This window comes from Oenanthe melanoleuca, chromosome 5, assembly GCF_029582105.1.
Source record: "Oenanthe melanoleuca isolate GR-GAL-2019-014 chromosome 5, OMel1.0, whole genome shotgun sequence".
NCBI classification, from domain to species: Eukaryota; Metazoa; Chordata; class Aves; order Passeriformes; family Muscicapidae; genus Oenanthe; species Oenanthe melanoleuca.
In genome coordinates this window covers 20,595,047-20,613,987 of record NC_079339.1, presented here as the reverse complement: position 1 = coordinate 20,613,987, position 18,941 = coordinate 20,595,047, and the positions used below count along the sequence as shown (strand labels likewise).

Here is an 18,941-nt window from a genome sequence, read left to right as displayed (position 1 = left end):
TGTGATTGATGATGAATAAACATGAAACTTTTTATTTTTTTAAGCAACGAAAATATAAATTTTTTCTTGTTTTGTAGCCATTATTTTTCTGATTAAAGCTAAATACTGCCCTGTCTTGATGAATTAAATCATGGAAGTTTGCCAATCATGGTGTGGAAAATAGTTGCACTATCTGCATACATAAATACTAATTATGATATGATTATTCCCTGTGTCAAGAAGTTGTTTTTCCTATTTGTGGTAAGGAAATTCTGTACTGACTTTCCTAACTGAATAGCATCTTTCTCACAGTATAGAAGATGACTTAAGTCCAGATACAATTTATGCTGAAACCCTGTAATGACTCCTAGCTTCAGTTCTTTCAGTGTAAGCCCCAGTGTAGACATTAATGTTCCAGAATGTGCCATATCTTGATTTAGTTTAAGCTAGCTAAAAATTACTTAAATCGATATAATGCAGTGTTAAAGTTGGGAATGTTTACACAGAGGCTTAAAATATTGGTAGTATTTACACTGAAGTTTCATGCAAGCTGTATACATAAAACATCATTTAAAAGCTTTACAACCAGTAAAAACTTCCACCGCTCTGTCCCATTTCCCAGTCTGTCTCAAACCTGTCGCACCTCAAGCTGTTTCTGTTCCATTTAGGAGTTGAAGGGACACATTTGAACACGATGTGAGAAGACTTCCCTCTCAGGAAACCTTCTGTGCCTGGGAGAGGGCACTCTGAATCAGCTGGTGGTGCTCCTTCATGGTTTTTTTTGAACTGTGCAGCTTCCTTTGCAAGGATGAGGGGGAGGCTCTCCTCCTGTTGTCTTTTGGACACAAATGCATCCTGGGGCTGTGATTGAATAACCCCATAGTTAAGTATAGCTATTTTCACTCTGTTTTGAAGCATATGTAATCTTCCATACCTGTGTGAGATGGGTATAAAACTTTTCTATTCTGATTTTCTTGCCATGTGCTTTGTGTAATATTAATTCAGCACAGGTGACTGTGCTGACTCTGTTCAAAGCCAGACACTAGGGAATTGGTTGAAAAAGGTGGTTCATGGCAGTGAAAGTTTTCTGTTGTGTTGCTCACACTTTTTATTTTGTTAGGAAAGGAGAAATAGAGAAGTTTTTATAGAGGAGGGAAATTAAATTATCATTGGGAATGGAAAACACCCCATCAAAAGAAATCTGGGAATTTAAAGCAATGACAGAACAAAAAAGTATCTTTATAAAAAGTGCCTAAAGTGTGGTATATTCCCTATGCACTGGTAAAGAAATGGTTTATCAAACTGTCTGTAATTAATCTATTTTACATGGCTGGAAACTCTATCTCCAAAAGCTGTATGGTGGTTCATGCATGCAAGGAATTAATCTGTGTGATATATGAATGTTGTTCAAGAAAGAAGATAGTAATCCTTTTTTAAAACATTATAGTTGAGTTCTGAGTCAACTTAATTCACTGAGTGTCCCAGAAGTCTCTTTCAGAATCAAAGTATCAAATACCTTTTAATTTATTTTCCCTAGGCAGTAAGTGAGAGAAATAGATGGGCACATTTTATGCCATATTCAGACTATGACAACAAATTGTATGATTTATTGTCTTAGTAGGAACAGTTGAGTCACTTCCATAAAATCTCAAGTATAAATCCAACCAAAACTTCTACAAGGTGGTATGTTGACTTAATCTATTTGGGAATCAGATTGTTTTCAGCATGGAGCCATCATGAAACAAGACAATAGCCCTGAATGAGGAACTGAAAGTTTGCATCCTTTAGGAAATTCTGGATAACTATATGAGCTACAGAATGCATTTTTTTTCCATAGCATTATGCAATGGGAAAGAGAATCCAAATAATTCAGTCTCAGTCATCACTCATGAAAGAACAGTAGTACTGTGGATTTTTCTGATTTCCACATTTGTAATGTGAAATAATTTGATCTTGTGATTTCTGTGAGGGACGAGAAGGACTACAAAAGTAAGGCTTTATTTAAATACAATATGGTGAGAAATGAGAGAATTTGTCCTTTCATAACCATGTAATCTTTGCTGTGGAAAGAGAGAAATCACATCTGACTGTGTTTTAAAAAGAAAAAATGGAAAGTAGTGATACTTACACTGACAAACTTTCAGAAAACAAAACCTAAACAGAATTTGAAATTAAAGGGTCAAAAACAATTTAAAGTTTTTAGGCACTAGCAGGTGCTATAATATATATATGATATATATAATATTGCTGAAATATAATAGAATGTTTTAACAACATAATACTGTGCTACTAGTAGATGAAAGATCAGTCTTTTTTTCAGTGGCCATTGTATAGTAGGAACATGATCAGGAAATAAGATTCTGTGATGTTAGAGGCAGGATGAGAAAAAGATAAATCAATGCTTAGTTTAGCACATCCTCAAAACATTACACACCTTTTAAATCTTGGATTAGATGGTCTTCATAGATCCCTTCCTACCTCAAAGATTCTCAGTGATTCCCAAACACAGAATGAAAATTGTTCAGTAATTAATCATAACATGTAATTGTATTTATACTCCAGGCAGTTCCTCTGTGGCAATAATAATATCACACAATAGAAGGATTATCGATTAGTGCTGTAATTACTTTTATTATGAAAACATCTTTATAAGGTTGTTATCATTGTTATATGCATTTTATAAATAGTTCTGTCTATTGTTTACACATACAAATATAAAGTATATAATCACAGAATAACTAGGTTAGAAGAAACCTCCAAGATCATCAAGTCCAACCCATGCCCTAACACCTCAACTAGACCATGGCACCAAGTGCCACATCCAAGTCTTCTTTTAAACATATACAGGGATAGTGACTCCACCACCTCCCCAGACAAATCATTCCAATACTTTATTATTCTTTCAGTGAAAAACTTATTCCTAATATCCAGCCTATATTTCCCTTGGTGCAGCTTGAGACTGTGTCCTCTGATTCTGTCAGTTGCTGCCTGGTGAAAGAGACCAACCCCCACCTGACTACAGCCACCTTGCAGGGAGCTGTAGAGAGTGATGAGGTCACCCCTGAGTCTCCTTTTCCCCGGGCTAAACAGCCCCAGCTCCCTCAGCCATTCCTCACAGGGTTTATATTCCAAGCCTCTCACCAGCATTGTTGCCTCTGGACACGCTCAAGTGTCTCAATGTCCTTCCCAAACTGAGGGGACAGAACTGGACGCAGCACTCAAGGTGTGATCTCACCAGTGCTGAGTACAGGGGAAGAATGACCTCCCTGCTCCTGCTGGCCACACTATTCCTGATCCAGGCCAGGGGCCATTGGCCTTGTTGGCCACCTGGGCACACTGCTGGCTCATGTTCAGTCCCTTTCTGGGCGCTGTCCAGCCACATTGTCCCCAGCCTCTAACGTTGCAGGGGGTTATTGTGGCCAAAATGCAGGACAATGAATTACATTGCCATTTTAGAGATGGAAAACATTGGCCAAAAGATAAAATCTTTATGATTAGTGCTTTTCCAAGCATAAAGCCCATATCTGCCCTTGGTGATCCATTTTAAATTTACGGGTGAATTAGAAATGGAATCTCTGCAGTCAGAGTCCCTCTGTCACCAGTATCTGTTCCAACATCCATTCCCCTGAATTGTGTTTGAAAGCAAAAGAGGAATTGACTGATGGTGGTTACTAACATACCCAGGGTTCATGTGAGTGTGAACTCTGTGGTTGTTGAAATACCTCAGCTAACTACTAGTAAAGTTTAATTAAGATTAGGGGATAATTGACTGATATATTAAAAAACACAAAACAGATTAAGTTTTTATTGAAGAATTACCTTTACTATGAAATGGTTGCTACGTCTGTAATTATAGAATAATTTTCACTGACTCAAAGAAGAAAAGTGATCTAGTTTGCAGACTGGAATGTCAGCTGATCCCTTCATCTGCTGTTGCCAAAGGTAGTTCATGTCGTCCTTGGGAAGGATAAACTACTGATGGCAGGCAATATATTTGAGGCTAATTTAAAATCAAGTAATTTGTAATTTGTAATAGTAATTTGTAAGATGATGTGGACCTTCTGTTTTTTGACAGAGTGGTTCTCATAGTTTTATTAGTACAATAAGGCCAATTTCTGATCTTCATGCAGCACAGGAGAAAAATCACTTTCTGCAATGAACTTTTCAAATGATCCCAGTGATTAAGTTTCAGAACAGCTGTGATTTTTTTAGTTTTCCCTTATATAATAGTAAATTAAGCTGTGGCATAATCTGTGACTGTGAATGTGTCTGATGGGTTTTTCTCTCTTGTATCTATTTTTGTCCCCTGATTATTCTCATTTATTATGGAAGATGAATAATATATCAGTGGTGTAGGTGTATGTATAAAGCATTTTTTTCCTGCTTTAAAGAACAACACTTTTTAACTTTTATATTCTATTTCCTATATATTGTATTATTATAATTTTTGTATAAGGTTCAGTATGTTTCCATTTCTATTTTTATATTTGATAAATATGAAAAAGAATATATTTTTAACATCTGTGCCCAAATAGAAATTCTTTCTTATGATAAGAAACAATTAGACCCCTTTAGTTAAGTTTTAAATAATGATTTTGCTTTTTTAGGTGCTAAAGCTAATCTTTCTTATAGAAAAGTAAGAAGAGACCATTTGCAGTTAATTAATAAACCCAATGGATTGCTGGATAAATCACTGGATAGCTGACTTAATAAAGGCAATTGATAATGTATCTTTAGAGTAGAATGTCACTCTTAGGAGAAAACAAGATAGAAGTGTTGAAAACATTTCTTTCATTTCCACACTGCCTATTAACTACATACATCCATTTTAGTAATTCAGAAGTGTTTTTTGTATGTAGCATATATGATGCATACGAGAAACTACAAATATTAACATATCTCAAATTAAGGATTGTTACTGTATTTTTGTCCCTGAGTTTTCCTTCGTACTTTGCCTCTGAACACAGAAGAAATGAGTCCTCTGGTATTCAAGTGATTTCATATTTTCTGTGGAAGTATTTGATGTGTGACATGAACTTGTCAGATGTGTCTGTGATCTGTTGATTAGTTAGAGATCTCACTATTTACTATCAGATTTTTTTTTTTTTACTTCAAAGGAGAAATTACATTTCCAGGTATTTGAATAACTACATTGTGCAAATTTAGTGTAGTACACACCTGACTTAGAAATTTTATTTTCCTTGGCAGGGTAACTACTACTATAAAGTCACTATGGCTACTAGAAAATAGCTCCAGAATTATAAAATATAAAAGCAACCATTAATGACTGTCACACATAAATAAAACTGCACTGGAATCAGAATGATGAAAAACTTGTCCTAGGAGATAAAAAAAAAAAAAATACTTTTCAAATCTCAGATCTGCAGTTAGTAGGGAAGATTTATGTGTGTCATGGTGGTGGTATCTGCATTTAATTCCTGTCAGGAAGTAGCTCTACTGTCAGGGACTGTCTTTGCACAAAGAATTCCCAAGTCCACAGGTGCTTTCTAGCACTGGACATTTGGTCTTGAATGCACCACTCCTGCCAAGTGCTATAAAATGCCATAAGCATTGGAAAAACCAAACCCACAATAAAATAACTAGCTTAATTTCAATGTATGCAGTTCAGAAAAGGATAATGATTTTTCTTTGTCATTGAGTGCTGGTGTGCATTGGCAAATATTTATCTGGTGAATGGGGTAATGACTGTAGCCTAAACTACCTACTTTGTGATGTCTCATGAATAGGTTCCACAATATTATTAAAGTTATTGTTGATTAAGAGACTCAGAACAAAATATAACTCCTAGTTAAAACCAGATGAATTCTCTTTAATTTTCTTTGTTTATAGATTGTATGTTTTAGGTGGTCTGCCATAGAAATTTCAACTGCCTCCACTTGGGGAGTTTCTGTTTCATAATTATTCTAAAGCACAAGATAACATGCTCTGTCAGTATGAGGCACACCACACCATGAAATGTTTCAGTTTTTTTTCCCTTCTCAACATGCACAGGTTGCCAGAAAATAAAGGAATGTGCAATGGAGATTAATATGGACATATCCTAAGGCACAGCGTATCTTTTGAGAAGATAGATACACAACACTTTGACATGAAGGACAAATAACAGTGCCAAGAATTACTAAGGACAGGTAAACTGATAATAACTTTCTTTCCATTCTTTTATTCATTGATATTGTGTGTCTATTAAGGCCTGCTATTACCTTCTATCCAAACTTTGTTCTTGCCTGTTCATTTATAACTTTTCCTATATTCACACAGGGCTTTATTAAAAAAAAAAAAAAAAGTTTATAAATGGATGATTGGTGATCAATGTTTATGACAGAGCTCAAAATGGCTTTTAAGTTTGCAACTGTAGGCTCTCCACTGATAGCAGACACAAATTATAAGGAATGAATTTATTGTGACTCATCTATGTCAGTCTTGTAGTCGTTTGTCTGTGCTTAATGTATAAAGTAGAGCTAAGCATTAATCATTAACAGTCAGAGAGATCTGTGTGCACTCCAAGGGGTTTGGGGTGCAATAAGCATGGATCTTTTTATTAGAACATTAGAACAGTGTGTGTTGACAGGAGCACAGTCCTGTACTTTGTATTTGTATAGAGGAATGCCAAATCATGAGAGAAATTTAGGGTACGGAACATTTTTCAATCTGATTTTTCACTTTATTGCCTTTTCTGTGCAATCATGATAATGAAAAGGGAATTCTGATGGCTAGAAGCACTGGAATGGGAATTTTACATTTTCATTTTTTCATGTAGCTAATTAGATTTTGAAACCTTTTGGAGGTCAAGAATCAGTTTTGATTTTTCATTTTCCCTTGTATTAGCATTTTTGAGACTTTATCCCACACACAAGTATGCTATTAAGTGAGAATTATTTTGTGTTTTGAGTTCCATAACCATCCAGATCTTAAAAAAAACTTTCAAGATAAAAAAAGATGCCAATTCTAACAAAATTAGAAATTATGATAGTATAACAATACCAGGGTTTTTTAAACTATCTTCTTTCCCCCCAAAGAAAGACAATATGTATAAATCAAAGAAAAAAAATGTTTTCTTCTAAAGAATAATAAAGCATATTTTGTTTTCTTTTTAGTATTTTCAAACATATGGAAAGTCATTTTTCTGAAGAGCAATTTTTAGTATGCCTTATAGTAGAATGTTACCATCTTTTCTAATAACACTAATAGAAATTAATGGGTAGTGATGACTGTCATGTTTTGGAGACTGATGAGAGGTGTTTTAAGAAAGTTTTTTGGTGTGTTGATGCAATACAATTGGAGAACTTATGGTGATGAGCTAAATTAGAATTCATTTTCATTAGTTGATATTAATTTAAAGGCAAATTAAGAAAACAAACTAAATTTTCAAAATAAATGCAAAAGAGTCATGGGTGTAGACCTGTCTGAGTTGATATTTAGTCCTTTGTTCTCCTCCCTGAAGGAAAAAAAAGAGCTAAAACTAGATATTTCTTCTGTTACTGCCACTTGTCTCTGAGAATTCCTATCTCCAATCTGTTTACCACCTGCAGGGTGGAATTCTGCTCATTATTTTATGTCTTAGAGCTTCAGGTTTTTGTTTTTTTGGATGGGTATTCTTGGTTGGTCAGTTTTGCTTTTTCTGTGTTGGTGGGGGTTTTTTGTGTGGTTTTTGTTTTTTGTTTTGTTTTGTTTTTTTAATGATATTTGCTGAGTGGTCCTACCAGGAACTTTTTAGGCTACTATATAAAATTACTCAAATCATATGTCTGGGTATAGGTAGTATCACTGTAAGTCTCATATTTACAGAAATACTTTAAAAAATACATTCTGGGATTGCTTTTTTGCACTGCAGAGAGAACTGTTGTGTATGGATTAAAATTAACATTCCATAAACCTCTGCTTGAAATGTAGAGGTTTTTATAATGCCTGATGAAGCACGAATGGCTTATATGGTGTTTGTATTACCCAATTAGCCATACTGTTATCTTCTGAATAAACTTAGAAATTCCCAGGCTTGTGTATTGGGTTTGCACAGCAAGGTTATGGTAGCTGGAGGGCTCCAGGGGTGGTTTCTGTGGGAATCTGTCAGACAGTCCCTCTGTGTGTGATGGAGCCAATGCAATGGGGTCCAGGATGGACCTGCCACTGACCATCAGTGACAGCGGGAGTGCCTCTGAGATAACAGTTTTAAGAAAGGGATAAAAAACCCCACCTGCACAACAAGAGAGAATACATGAAGGAAAGAGCTCAGCAGACACCAAGGTCAGTGAAGAATGAGAAGGAGCAGGTGTTCTGGGCAGCAGAGCAGAGATTTCCCTGTGGTGGAGCAGATCCACCTGTCCAGCTGAGGAGGGGAGTGATAGAAAGGCTTCAGGGACAGCTGGTATCCAGCCAGGGTCAGCCCACCACAGCTTGCCACGATAATGAAAGGATATATTACAGCAGTAATCTTTTTTTTTTTTTTTTTTTCTTCCCTCTCCACCTTAAATGGTAGGTTTGCAGATCCTCCATAAACAACAAAACTTATTTTCTAATATTGGACATAAATTGAACAAGCCTATAGCATTTAAAATACTGTGCTCTAAATACACTTGTTTTGATATTGCCATTTTTTCCATGGGTGGCTTAGGTTTAAATAATGTCTGTATTTAAACATATTTTATTTTGATGGACACAGAAATTGGAATTTATGGCAGATTTTAATGCAAAACAATTCAGGTACATTACATGTACTTTAGCAACAATTTCTTTATTAAAGTCTTAACAGCAAGAAGTAACTTTATCTTCTTCAGCCCATGTGACTTGAAGAATTGCAAGGTAATAAATCTGAATATTTTTTTTTAATATCTTCTATCTTTTGAACAGCAATGGTCTTATGTAAAACTAATCTCCTTTCTGAAAGACTTGACCCGTCTATAATTTATTTACAATGGAGCAAATATTTTCAAATATGTCTCAGAAGGCACTTAGGCTGAGCTATATCTTCTATCACTTAGGGGATAAAGAGGGGTGCCTTAGTAATTGTGTTATTATGGGTCAAATTCCAGAATGCATCTCCAAGTCTAGACAACTAACCTTTTTTGAAGGAACAGAAGGCAAAAATTCCAAATAATGGCTGCTTTAATCCATCAACAGGTGACATATCAACAGCATTTATTAAAAAAAAAAAATCATGCTCACATTAGATAATGAATTGGACCTGCTGAAGCTTTGTCCTCTCACAGTTTGTTATCTGCATCAGCAAAATATCCTTGGTGCTTTTCCCCCAGAAAAGCAGATATAATGCTTGAAGTTCTGCAGGCTTTATGTACTGAACAGCAATTGAAAATAATGGCTCAATACTTTGCATCTTTGTGACTTTGTAATCCAGATTGTATAGTCCTCAAAATCCTGTGCTATAAAGTATGAAAAATATTGTCAATATTTAGGCTTTAATGTGCTCCAAAGGATCAGATTGACCATGAATGTACCATGCTTAAAGGCTGATCCTTGAAAAATCTGTGAAATGGTAGCCTTGGATCCATAAATTCATAAATCCTCAACTTCTTGGAAAATAATTCTTCCTGCATAAAGTTTTCTAACTGGCTAAATTTCAAACAGCAGCTATTTTAGTAACAGCTTCTATTCTTTGGTGAGAAATGTTAAAAACTTCACTACTAGTGGTTACTGATATACTCTAGCTTCTCATACTTTGAAGCAGGAAGAAACTAATTACTAAAATAACAAAAGTATAGGAGTCCAAATGTCAAAAGAAAAAATCTAGAGCAAATATATTTTAAAATATTTGAAGCACTTTTTTTGTCACCTTATGTGACATTTAAGAGGAATGTTATTCCAGTTATTCCAGAATGTGAAGAACTGGCTGAAAGTTCTCAGTCCTCAAGGAACTGACCTGTCACCAGCAGGTGAAGGTATTTTGGAAGATAATATAAATTCTTGCAGCCAGTAGCTGATGACACCTGCTTCTTACTGTTCATCTGCAGAAAGGTGAATCTGCTTTCTACTTGGGGGCTGGCTCACTGTTTCTGCTGGTACATTTCACTGATGTAATCGTGGGATTATGTTCTCTTGAACTCTCTTAGTAACCTTGGAGAACAGTAAAACTTTATCCTGGTCCACAAGACATCCTATATTTATAGTTAAAACTTTTCCCCTGGGTTTTCTTCCTTTTTAGATATATAATTTACCACTGAATCCATGTCTCTCATTGTGGTTTTAAAATCTTTAGAAAGCTTGGGCTGTATTTGAATTACAATGAAATGTGAAAGCAGAGGAATTCTGAAATATTCCAGAGTATTTCAATTTTTAATTTCATATCATTTTAAATTAAATATTGGGCTATAATATGTTGTAATTCAGTATTTGAGGTATAAGAAATTATACCAAGGTGTCCTGTAACCTCTTTCCTGCAAACCCCAGTTCCTGTCTTCCTTTCCGGTCCTGTGACCTTGCCCTGTGTCCTTGTACCCACCGGGGTCGGTATTCCGGCCCCTGTCCCCTCTGTGTCCTCATCCCATTGGCAGCTAGCCAAGGCCACTCCCATTCCCCTCTCCTGATTACCTGTACCCCAGAGAAACTCGGCCTCTTTCCGGCCATACCATCGCCATGCAATAAACTGGGACTGAAAGAGCGTCTTTTGTATCCTTCTCCATCCATGATGCGATACTGTGTCTGATCTTAAGTAATTAGGAAATAGACACAGAGTAACAGCATCAGTTGGCGCCCAAACGTGGGGCTCTCAGTTTTAGACCCCATTTGGCTAAGAAAGGCCCGTTGAGCTGTTCAACTACCTCTGTGGGTCGGAGCTGTTTTTGCCAGCCCCGAACATAGGAGGGTGAATCGGATAACTTCTCCGCGAACTCGGAGGAGCCGATTCTGGATTGGAGCTTTTGCAGAGTTACGGCGAGACCGCACTCCGTCTGAGGAAGGTAAAATATCCCTTAGGGAAGACGGGAACCCCTATCTAGCCCCGAGGTACTGGGGGAGGGGGGAGTTTTAGACGGAGTAGCCCCAAATTCGCGGGGGGAGGTTTGTATCCCGCGGGGGCAGCGGCGGCAGTCCGCGTGGAGTGGTGAACACGTGGGCGGTGTTGCGCAATCCCGCCGGCATTTACGTGCTCGGGCCGCTCCACCGGCGTGGTTGGGCTATTGGCGTGAGCACGGGCGCGGGGATTTCCCTTAGGAGGATTTCCCCGGGACCGCCCGGTGCTGCCATAGCGGCAGCCGCGTGTGGTAACAAAAACCCAGCACCCCCACACCTGGGTTTGCAACGGACTGCTAATTTGTAACTTTCTGCAACAGTAAAGGAATTGTGCATTTGTGTTTATAACATCGGAATGGGGGGGAAATTTTCTGCACAACAAAAGAGCATTATTTCTCAGCTTAAAGAAATGTTAGATGCGCAGGATTTTGTAATTTCTAAAAAACAGATTCAGAAATTTGTTAGTTTGTTGTCTCGAGAAGTTATAGAATTTGAAAAGCAAGATGTCACTTCAGTTTTATTTTGGGACAATGTTGGAAATTTATTGACTTCTAAAATACAGAAAGGTGATACCACGGCTGCTTTATTTTTGCCTATATTTCTAAATATTCACCAACGCTTAAAGCAATTAGATTCGGAATCTTCTGTCTCTAAATTAAATTCCTCTTTGCCTAATTCGAAATCTTCTGGCCCTGAATTAAAAGAGAAATCAGAAATACCTCAAGAAACTACTAATTCTAACAATCCCCCGAGTTATACACACTTAGATCCTTCTACACAAGCTGCTACAAACTTGCCGAGATATCCCTGCTTTCCATCCTCGCCGCCTGAAAATTCTAATTTAGAAAATCACCTTTCTTCAGTGCAAGGGAGAAAACCTGTACTAACTTCAAACCATATGCCTTTTTCTTCCAATAACCCATTCCTGCATCCAACTCCCATTTCTGCTCCATATCTTCCTAGCTATGTAAACCCATATTTCCAAGCTGCTGTTTCTATATCGCCTTGTAACAATCTTTCTAACACGGGGACAGAAAACAATGGGAACTCCGTGAGAGCTAAGACGGGGGGAGGGGCAGCACGTGTTTCAGGAACGCAGGCAGAGACACAGAACCACTTAACCCCTAACTTGCTGACTAACCGTCCTCAGTTCTTTGATGCAGCTCCGGTTAGTTATGTGGGTAGAAGGAATGGTAGGAGAAGCTACGAGCCATTCTCATACCAAGATAAAAAGGAAATTTGTAAGGTGCAAAGGGAATTTGGGAGGCAAAGTGAAATATTTAAAGGGATGCTAAGAACAACTCTTTTGTCTAATGAATTAGTTCCCCAGGATATAAAAGACCTTTTTATGTGTTTGCTAACTCCAGCTGAATATGAATTATGGCTTAATATTTGGAAACGTTCTTTAAGCAGTCTTTTAACAGAGCTTCACAAAAACCCTGAGCATTCTAAAGATTCTGATGATAATGAAATTACATTGGACCATTTATGTGGGGAGGGCGAAATTCACTGCCCTGAAAAGCAAGTACGGTTATTATCTAAATTTATTTTGAATAAGGTTAGTGATGCAGCTGAAAAGGCCTTTATCAGTTTGCCAACACCTGAAGTAACTACTAGTTATGTTCATATTAAACAGCATTCTTCTGAGAGTTTTTTAAGTTTTATAGATCGATTAAAGACACAGGTGGAACGCCAGGTGCAAAATCCAGCCATGCACGCAGAACTGATTAAGGAATTAGCAGAGAAGAACGCCAATCAAGCATGTCGCAGAGTCATCTCAAGCTTACCACTCTACCCGGAGCCCAGCCTAGCACAGATGATCGAAGCATGCACACGCAAAGCAAAACTGTTCAGTGATCCTGAGAGGAACCCAAGTCCAGCACCTCCTAAGCCTCCAGCACCTCCACCACCACAGATGATGAAGCAGCACAGGCCATCACAGCAACTAAAGAAGATCACCTGTTTCCAGTGTCAGCAGGAAGGACACTTCGCTAGGGACTGTCCTCAGAACAGGAAACAGAAGAAAATCAGTGAACAAAAAAACTAGAACTGAGGCGCTGGCCTGCCATAAACACCATAAAGCGCCAGGATATAAATTCTGCAGGCTATACTGTAGCAAAAGCCTCTCTCTTAAAAACAAAGGGGGAGGGTGGAAGGGACAATGTGGGAATAACAGATGATATAAATGTTAAATGTTCTCTTAACCAGGTCAGGCAGTCCTGTGGCCGTGTTAGGCTCCAGACTACCAAAGGTTTTCATTTCAGATCTGCTGAGTGGACCATCATTACAGTGGACATCTCAAGCCCCTTAATTGACATGACGGTTTGCCACATGGAGAGTGAGTATTTTGTTGTGGGAGACACAGCACACACACCTTTAGAAATTGAAATAGCTCCTATGATCATGAAGGGGAAAATATCCAGTGTTATAATATTAGCTCGTTGCTCTCAAGCACCTTTCTATTTGTGTGAGGGGCAAGTACTGGCCCAAGCCCTTCCTATTCCAGCAGACATCACAGCAGATGATAAGTCACCAGAGGTTTACTGGGCAGAAACAGTAAAGGAGGAAAAACCTTCTCTAGCATGCAACATGACACATGGAACAGATCACCTACACGTGCAGGGTGTTCTGGACACGGGATCAGACGTGACCATTATTCCTGAAAAACTTTGGCCTTCACATTGGGAATTGCAACCTGTGGCTGGGCAGCTCCAGGGTATAGGAGGAGTTAAATTGGCAAAAATATCAAAACGCATGGTACAAATTGAAGGACCGGACGGCAAATTGGCCAGTGTTCGTCCGTTTGTAATTGATTACAAATGTCCCTTGTGGGGGAGGGACTCCATGTCACAGTGGGGAGTTAAAATGATAATTCCAAAAACCCCTCAGGATTTTTGGAAGCGGCCACTGTAGACTGCCAGGTCCAGAAACTAACATGGCTAAGTGACACACCTATTTGGACAACACAGTGGCCGCTCAAAAAGGAAAAATTACTGGCACTTGAAAAACTTGTAGAGGAACAATTGGCAAAAAATCATATAGAAGAAACACTTAGTCCCTGGAATTCTCCAATCTTTGTAGTGAAAAAACCAGGGAAAGACAAATGGAGATTGTTGCATGACCTTAGGGAAATAAATAAAGTAATTCAGGACATGGGGTCTCCTCAACTTGGGATGCCTAGTCCCAGCATGTTACCTAGAGACTGGCAATTGGCAGTTTTAGACATCAAAGATTGTTTTTTCCAAATCCCATTACACCCTGAAGATGCTCCCAGGTTTGCATTCTCAGTACCATCATTGAACAGAGAGGCTCCAATGAAGAGATACCACTGGAAAGTGCTTCCACAGGGCATGAAGTGTAGTCCTGCTATCTGTCAGTGGTATGTAGCTTCATTGTTGTCTCCTGTGCGTGCACAAAGCAGGGAAGCTATAATCCTACACTACATGGATGATGTGCTGGTGTGTGCTCCTGACAATTCAATACTCCAACACACGCTTGACCTAGTAGTTAAGGTTTTAACCTCTGCTGGATTTCAATTACAGGAAAACAAAGTTCAAAGGATGCCACCTTGGAAATATTTGGGCCTACAGATTACAGCCAGGACCATTGTTCCACAGAAATTACAAATTAATTGTAACCCTAAAACTCTTGCAGATCTTCACTCTCTGTGTGGGTCATTGAACTGGGTAAGACCTTGGTTAGGCCTCACTAATGAGGACTTACAACCCCTTTTTAATTTATTGAAAGGGGAGAGGGAGCTACTGTCTCCCAGAGAGCTGACACCTGAGGCAAAAGCTGCAATTGAAAAGGTACAGCAAGCCCTGTCTGAAAGGCAGGCTCACCGCTACCAGCCTGAACTACCTTTCAAACTCATTGTTTTGGGAAAACTACCACATTTACATGGGTTAATATTTCAGTGGATTGAGGGGCAGAAGGATTCACTCTTAATCATAGAATGGGTCTTCCTCTCCCACCAAAGATCCAAAACTATCACACAACCACAGGAGCTTATGGCTCAGTTGATTCAAAAAGCAAGAATGAGGCTGCGTGAACTGTCTGGGTCTGACTTCACATGTATTCACCTGCCAATTAAACTTTCTATGGAGGGAAAAAACTCTCCTGAAAGGCTAACAAAAGAAATGTTTGAGCATTTGTTACAGAGCAATGCCAGCCTCCAGATATCTCTGGATAGCTACACTGGACAGATATCTGTTCACAGCCCAGCTCATAAGTTGTTCAATGAGGAATTCCACCTCATCCCTCGTGAAAAAAGAAGCAGGAGACCGCTTCAGGCACTCACAGTGTTCACAGATGCATCGGGGGCCTCCCATAAGTCGGTGATGACTTGGAGAAATCCTCAGACTCAGCATTGGGAAGCTGATGTTAAGTTTGTGGAGGGGTCACCCCAGATTGCAGAACTGGCTGCAGCTGTGAGAGCCTTTGAGCAGTTTTCAGAGCCTTTCAACCTGGTAACAGATTCAGCTTATGTTGCTGGGGTAGTATCCAGGGCGGAGCAGGCAGTGCTCAAAGACATCAATAATGAGCAGCTCTTTAAGCTGCTGTCAAAACTAATCTATTTGATTTCACACAGAGAACATCCTTTCTATGTAATGCATGTGAGGTCACACACAGAACTACCAGGTGAAATCACAGAAGGGAACCGGATGGCAGACACCCTTGCAGCACCAGCTGAAAAAGCACGCCTTCCTGACATTTTCCAACAGGCAAAACTGAGCCACCAGCAATACCACCAGAATGCACCAGGTTTGGTCCGTCAGTTCCAGCTAACACGGAGTCAGGCCAAGGCTATTGTAGCCACCTGTCCCAGCTGTCAGCTCCAGGCCATGCCATCGCTGGGTATGGGGGTTAACCCCCGGGGCCTAGACAGCTGTGAGGTGTGGCAAACAGACATCACACACATTCCTAGTTTTGGACGCCTCAAATATGTTCATGTGAGTATAGACACATATTCAGGTGCAGTTTATGCCTCCGCCCATGCAGGGGAAAAGGCTGTACATGTAAAACAACACCTAGTACAAGCCTTCTCAGTCTTGGGGATCCCTAAGGAAATAAAAACAGATAATGGACCAGCATACACATCCAAGGAGTTCCTGGAATTTGTCCAGCAGTGGGGACTGGGACATAAAACAGGCATCCCCCACTCCCCTACAGGCCAAGCAGTGGTTGAACGCACACACCAGACACTAAAACAGGTTCTAGCTAGGCAAAACAGTTCAACTGTGTGGATGTCTCCCCAGCAAAAGCTCTGTAAAGCTCTGTTCACAATCAATTTCTTGAATTGTTCGTTTGAAACCATGACACCTCCTGTGGTCCGTCATTTTAACAGCAGTAAACAGTTTAAATTGTCTCAGCATCCACCTGTTTTGATTAGGGATCCAGAAACATGGGAAACCAGGGGTCCCTATGAGCTAGTAACCTGGGGAAGGGGCTATGCATGTGTGTCAACCCCCTCAGGTCCTCGATGGATTCCCCAAAAGTGGGTTAAACCTTTTGTTCCCAAAACTCCAGCCATAGCAGAAGGAGATGAGAAGCAAGTAACCACTGCTTCGAAAAGAAGACGCCGCAGAGGGAAAGGAAACAAAAACCTCATAAAGGAATACCCTCTGGCAGAAAAAGACTTATAACATGTTTTAAACTGTTTGTTTTTCCTTTTAGAAGAAAGCTACCCTCCAGTTAACCCTGTGTCCTGTTAGCTTTGAACAGTTTGGCAGCTGCGTGGATCATCCCTCAGAAACATATGCCTGTCCACTGCAGCAGCAACAGACCCTGTGTCCACCTGCCTGGGATGCCAGGAATTTGAAGGACTTTGCTGCATGAACCTGACTGCAAGAGCTCCTAAATGTCCACGCTGCTCTGCAAGAAACAAAGGACTGGCTTAATGAACTGTTCAATGGCTGGGGGTTTTCTGGGTGGTGGACTTCCATAGTCAAAACCATTATGTTATTTGTTGTAATTCTTTCCCTTGTAGCGATAGCATTTGGTATCCTACGTCATTTAATATTTAAAGCCATTAATGGTATAATTTCTTCTACCTCAGCAGGCAATCATATAGAAATGGCAAATATAAAACAATCTAATTCTCCTGCTTATCACAAATGGTGGGCAAACTAATAAATTCAGACTAAAATTAGTTTAATATCATCCCCCTACTTAAAAAACAAAAAAACGGGGAGATGTTGTAATTCAGTATTTGAGGTATAAGAAATTATACCAAGGTGTCCTGTAACCTCTTTCCTGCAAACCCCAGTTCCTGTCTTCCTTTCCGGTCCTGTGACCTTGCCCTGTGTCCTTGTACCCACCGGGGTCGGTATTCCGGCCCCTGTCCCCTCTGTGTCCTCATCCCATTGGCAGCTAGCCAAGGCCACTCCCATTCCCCTCTCCTGATTACCTGTACCCCAGAGAAACTCGGCCTCTTTCCGGCCATACCATCGCCATGCAATAAACTGGGACTGAAAGAGCGTCTTTTGTATCCTTCTCCATCCATGATGCGATACTGTGTCTGATCTTAAGTAATTAGGAAATAGACACAGGTTAACAGCATCAATAATAGTTGTATTTAAAAGACAACACAAATGCCTGTCTATATGTAAAAGCATGTTGAATTAGAGGATGTCTGGTAAATACTGAAATTAATTATCTTGGAAGAAAATTAGAGAGAAGGAAATACTATAAGCATCAGTATTTTTCATCCATTTTATTTTCTTCATATTGTATTTTTAATGTAATCAAAGAGGACATTTTCACAAGTGAAAATATGAGCACAATTCCAGCTGAAATACACAAGAATCATGTTTCTCATTTCCCTCAGTGTCTAAAATATTTAGCATAAGTCTGTTGGTATTGTGTGCTCCCTAAGGCATATGAAGTTTGTGGCCAGCTCTGCTTCTCATTCAAGGTATGGACTGTATTGCCTGGACCAAAACTTAAGAACTCAGGAGTGAAAATTTTCCACATCATGGGAGTGAAGATTACTGAAATAAATATAAAACATATGAGTTTCTGTCATGGCTTATGAGACAGTATTATGGACTGTGAAGGTGAATTAATGAGCAAAGTGGTGGGTATGAGGGAAGATCAAAGCTTCCTGGTTAAGTGCATTATCATAGGAACATCACACAAAATGGTATATGATCAAATGATTAGTTGCAAGGCTAGAAAGGTCTTTTAAAATATTATCTTCTACAGTCTTGATTCACACAGCTGACTTCATGTGTGCAATTTAATGAAAATTAAGTTCTTAAATTACTGATACCAGAAGGTCTCTGTATTTTATGTAAGTTATTGTGTTTAACTGCATGTTAGAAGCCCACAGTTCAATTGGTACAATAGGAATTAATACAGAAAGAAATGGTTGTAATATTCAGTGAACACTAGAAATAGGTGTAAAAATTGTTTGAGTTGTATATGAGAACCCCCTGAGCAAGGCTGACATATGGCTGGTGATATCCTGTAGGGAACTGTAGAATGCAAGGCAGTAATAATAATCCTTCTTAGAAAATAAAGGTCACAAGTGATAGCAAGTGCCAAGAAAGCATCAGGGATTTTTTTAGAGCCTACTGGGTCAGTAAAACCTCAGTAGGCTCATGTATTTCTTTAACTGTAAAAAACAAGATTCAATTTGGATCAGGGAATATAAGGGTTTGTGAGTGAAATAGAGAAAAAACTTCCTACCCTGAGCAAATGCCTGGATCTTCTAGGAGGATATATTAGTTTTAGGAGGTTATGCACTGGAGCCATTGACTTGATTTCCAGCTGTGTTGATTTCCTGAAAATCCAAAGTCAGTAGAAGCTAAGGCAGTAAATATTTCAGGGAATCAGTTCCTATATTTTTATATATGGATACTGCTATGGATAAATAAAATATGTTTCTGTATATTTCATATACTATATAAAAGTGTACTTCAAATTAGCATATATTTAAGGAAGGAATTCTGTATTAATAAGTTATTGATTGAAGTAGC

The 18,941-nt window shown here is 38.9% G+C and overlaps 1 protein-coding gene across 4 annotated transcripts in view; it reads left to right on the top strand.

Annotated features, from left to right (window-relative positions):
- The window catches only part of LRRC4C (leucine rich repeat containing 4C), a 478,632-nt gene that overhangs the window by 263,255 nt on the left and 196,436 nt on the right, over positions 1 to 18,941 (top strand). For 3 of the 4 annotated variants that reach the window (XM_056493619.1, XM_056493622.1, XM_056493617.1), the window contains exon 3: positions 5,992 to 6,128. The exons of the other annotated variant lie outside the window; for it this stretch is intronic. The gene's annotated coding sequence lies outside the window, so the exon portion shown is untranslated. The remainder of the gene's footprint in view (positions 1 to 5,991; positions 6,129 to 18,941) is intronic. 4 annotated transcript variants of the gene reach the window in all.